Raw genomic sequence first — 5,000 nt, 5'->3', positions numbered from 1 at the left:
CATAATGAAAGAAACAAATATAGGGATACTTCAGATACTAGTAATCCAAAAAAACACGGAAACAGTCCTCCAACTGTCGAACACAGAATTTATTCACTTAACCTCCACTAGTTGAGCCGCCATCTTGGCCTCCACCATGCACCGCGAGTGTCATGTGATATGACGGCACTGACCAATAGTATTAGGGCGCGGACCCAAGCCGCAGTCAAGTCTACCAATCACAGTGACAGTATTTCCTACGGTTTCTGTTGGTGCCCCAGTATTTCAGATACTACTGATGATGAAAGTTATTCAGATAAATGCGCAGATTCTGATTTATCTGATTCTTCTAACAACTACATTCCTAGACATGTCACTACTCCACAAATTAAGCTTACATACAACCCAGCTCTAAATAACTCTATACAGACTTTTTTAAAAGTATTTGAAAGGGATCTTAGGAAATTATGTGCATCAAACAGCACTAACAAATGCTTTAATTTATCTGAGTTAGAGAAACAAGCGCTGTTACAGTTAACAAATGATAAAACACTATGCATTATGCGAGCGGACAAGGGTACGGGATTAGTCTTGATGGAACAAGAAGAATATATTCAAAAAATGGAAACTGCACTACATAATAATGAGTTTTAGACATACAGACAGACACACACTTTACCAATATTGACAAGACCTTGAAAAGTCTACAGATTACTAATGTCATCTCTTTAGAAGATTACATGTTTTTGTCAGTCCTCTCACCTAATCTAGGGAGATTATTTGGTATTCCCAAAAAACATAAGAATGCTTCTAACCCACCATTTAGACACATTATTTCTAACCAAAAAAGAAAAACTGAAAAAATTGCGGAATACTTAGATGCGGTTTTAAACCCTTTAGTACAAAAGACCAACAACTATTTAAGAGATTCCTGGGCTTTCTTAGATGAACTATTCCACAATAAAGAAGGCTGTTTTCTTTACCTTGTGTTTTGCTTGCATTCTGTTTTAACAGCATATTAAAACTTCAAAAGAGACCACAGCTCTCTCTGTTCTGAGTCAGGCAGAATTTTTTCCCAACCTCCCACCCATTTAAGTTGTCTTGTTAAATACCACTGTCTTTCTAGTTGCCCACCTCTTATGTTAATCTGACCATATATCTCATTTCTCTCTACTTTCACTGGCTTATGTGAGTAATCACAAAATCATCATTTTTGAAATCCCACCCCTTCAATTATTTAAATTTATTGGCCATCCTACAGTATTTCATAGTACCAAAATACAAAAGTGACCACCCCTTTCAATCCATCTTGCTGTTTTAAAAATAGTAACTCTCCACTAAACCTTAACTTTTTAAACAGGTAAAACTCAAGTTACCTACATTCACATCTAACTTCTCTAGTGCAGACTGCAGAGTAGATTCTTTTCAATCTTACCTTTAAGCATCCCTGTGACTAGCACTTTCTCTAATACCTGCTGGAAAGCACTAGGAAGCCTTAAACTCATACAAACACTGAACTCTCCTTGTTAACAAGGAGAAATTAATAGTAGGCACTAAACAGCCTATAATTGCAAAGTACCTTGCTAAGGAAACAGCTCCTATACTTTACAAAGAAAAAAAAAAAAGCCCCAAACCAGGCATGTCCAAGGGTCAGCTTCTGGTGATTTCACCTGTCCACCTGGTGAATCTGGGCATACTGGGGCAATGCAGCAATTGCCTCATGTACACAGACAACCTTCTCCTCCTACCACCCAACACTACAACCTGTGAGAGATGCACTTACATAGCCAAAATGGAAGCAAAGCTCTCCACCCAAGATTGTGCTAAACAGTCAAGAGGAGAACGTTAACACCCACACTACACCTCAAGCAACACATAGCCCTTCTAAACCCGTACCACCAACACCCACATATAGCAACACTAAATCCACATATGCAGAGGCCCTTAACTGTAACCTGCCCAAGCAACAAAGACCTTTGAAGCTGAAACGCAAACAAACACCAATCACAACCAATGTGTCACATAGTTCACAACACCAGTGTGCCACCCAGCAACAGCCCCTAAGGCAAGACAATGCACCTAACACTTTAGTCATAGGTGACTCTATAGTCCGGCACACTGATGTCCCTCTCATCAGGTTGAATAAGGAGAAAATTACAGTCAGCTGCCTGTCGGGTGCCAGGATCTGCCACATAACGCATGCACTCAAGTCACTCCACAACAAGTACAAATTTGACTCTGTCATTGTCCATGTTGGAGTGAATGACTTGAGACGTACCTCCCTGGACTACATGAAAAGAGACATGGAAGAGCTCTCGGATCATGTGGCCCAGGCAGGTATGACCCTAGCCCTGAGTAGCATCCTGCCTTCGCCCAGAATGATACCACAATATAAGGATAAAATGATTGACTTCAACAATTGGCTAAGCTTATGGTGTCATTCAAAGGGGATCCAATATCTGACTGCCTGGGATGACATGATTGACAGACCACGATGCTTTGCCAGAGATGGTCTGCACCTGTTGCCCCTGGGATTCAGGTTACTGACTAAGGCTCTTGCCACCCCTATAGTGCCTTTTTAGGCAAACTTCAAAGGACAAAACCACCACCGTAACAGGTACAAGCATGCAAAATCTGAAGGTAATGCTACTCAATGCTAGAAGTCTAAACCTCAAAATGCACTCTCTCGAGGCACTCCTAAAAATGGAGAACATCGATATCTGTGCAGTAACTGAGACCTGGTTCAAGACTCCAGAGAGCACCCCTGCAATACCAGGCCACAACTCTTACCACACTTTTCGGCCACCAAACCAGGACCTAAACACTAAAGGTGGAGGAGTGTCAATATTCACCAAGGATATTCACACCACCAGGCTAGTTGGCCAACACAATGTGTCTGAAATTCTCCAAGTGCAACTAACACTAGGTAAGACTGCAATCCAAATTGTAGCTTGCTACAGATCCCCCACCATACCCCAAGATTCTCACTACACCTTTCTAAACATACTGGAAAATATTAAGATAGAACCAAACACCCTAATACTGGGTGATTTTAACTACCCTGCCATTAACTGGAAAAACTACTCATGTCCCAACACCTTTGCGCAACGGTTCTTGGAATTCATAAATTCCAACGCCCTGGATCAACTAATCCATAGTCCCACCAGGGTCTCCAATATCCTAGACCTGGTCATTACCAACATGGGAAATCAATGCTCCATACCTATGGTCACCCCCTCGTTAGTCAGGTCTGACCATAAGCGAATCACCCTTATCATCCACATCTCACCCCCACCCCCCAGTAAAGAAACCACCATAAAAAACTTCTCCAAAGCCAACTTCATGCTACTCAAGTCAGAAGTGACAAACTTCATGACACCCATGCAGACTGGAACTGAAAGTTTAACTGCTGAATCCTACACTAAGGCACTGTACAAGCACATCCACTCATGCATGAATTGTGCCATCCCAAATAGAACCAAAATGCTCTCATCCAAAAAAAGGAAGCAAATCTGGTGGTCCCCTGCCATAAACAAACTTTACAACAAAAGGAAGAAACTTTTGCAGAAAAGAGGAAAATCCCAGGATGCAAAAAACTCCCTTACTAGCCTCAGTAAGAAACTGAGATGCCTCATAAAATCCTCCAAAGCTAGTTACAAAAATAAAATTGCCAAAGATTCCAAAGACAACTACAAAGCATTCTAGAACTATGTCAAGAATCTAAATGGCAATGCTCAGATCTGCTCTGAGCTAAAACAGAATGGCATTAAATATACTGATCCGAAGGATATTGCCAATATCCTGGCAGATCGATTCAGTGCCAACTTCACCCCCCTCTCACCCCCTAAATGGTCCATCTCAATACCGGAAGATTGCCAAATTCCAGTAATAACAGCCACACAGGTACAAAACTCACTCTCTAAAGCCAAAAATACAGCATCCATGGGACCAGATGACATCCCGGGCTGTGTACTACATGAACTACAATATGAACTGGCACCTCACCTAAGTGTCATGTTTAATCATAGCCTCACCTCAGGTTTCGTGCCCACTGAGTGACGCAGAGCTACAGTTATCCCAATCCACCTACGAGGATCCACCTTGGATCCCGGAAACTACCGTCCTATCAGTCTGACAAGCCTTATCTGCAAGGCCATGGAGCATATTATCATGGAACTTATAAACAAAGACATTGGCAACCTTCAAACACTGGACCCCACCCAGTTTGGGTTTGTGAAGGGCCGATCTTGTCTCCTGAACCGGATTGATTTCTTTGAATCAGTCTCCAGAGCCATGGACAAGGGTAAGGTGGTCCACACAGCCTATCTAGACCTTGCCAAGGCCTTTGACACCATCCCCCACTCTGGAATCATAGATAAACTTACTAAATTGGGCATTAATCCCTATGTCACCCAAAGGGTTGCTAAATGGCTTACTGATAGAACCCACACTGTAAAAGTAGCCAACGCCAAATCCAGCTCCAGACAAGTGACAAGTGGAGTACCTCAGGGTTCAGTCCTGGGGCTGCTCTTGTTTGGAATCTACTTCTCTGAAGTACAGGTCAACACTAAGGGACTCTGGCTAACAAAGTTTGCAGATGACTGCAAACTGGGAGCCATTATTGAATCCACAAATGATGTGGATACTCTACAAAAGGGCCTTACAGAAACAGATGCTTGGTGCCAGAGCTATGGGCTCAAGCTCAATGCCAAGAAATGTATTGTTATCCCCTTTGGGAAAAAACATGTATCCATGAATTACCATATACGTGGCAGTACACTAAACACAGAAAGTGTGATAAAGAGACTTAGGGAACAGGTGGACAGTGGTCTCACCTTCGATAACCACATTGCCACAACAGTCAGGAAATCCTTTTATGTGGCACACCTCATCACGAAGGGCTTTTTATCCAGAAAAAACGAGGTCATTGTCCCACTGTACTCATCCCTCATTAGACCCATTATAGAATACAACGCCCCATTTGGTATGTACCTCTCAAGACATCTGCAAAAACTGGAAAG

At 42.3% G+C, this 5,000-nt stretch overlaps 1 protein-coding gene across 6 annotated transcripts in view; it reads right to left on the bottom strand.

Moving 5' to 3' along the window:
- The window catches only part of INF2 (inverted formin 2), a 735,156-nt gene that overhangs the window by 227,945 nt on the left and 502,211 nt on the right, over positions 1–5,000 (bottom strand). The window lies entirely within an intron of this gene.

This window comes from Protopterus annectens, chromosome 6.part0 (genome assembly GCF_019279795.1).
Source record: "Protopterus annectens isolate FY-2018-M chromosome 6.part0, PAN1.0, whole genome shotgun sequence".
Taxonomy (NCBI): Eukaryota; Metazoa; Chordata; order Ceratodontiformes; family Protopteridae; genus Protopterus; species Protopterus annectens.
Note: the sequence above shows the minus strand (reverse complement) of the source record. Positions and strands in the feature narration are given on the sequence as shown.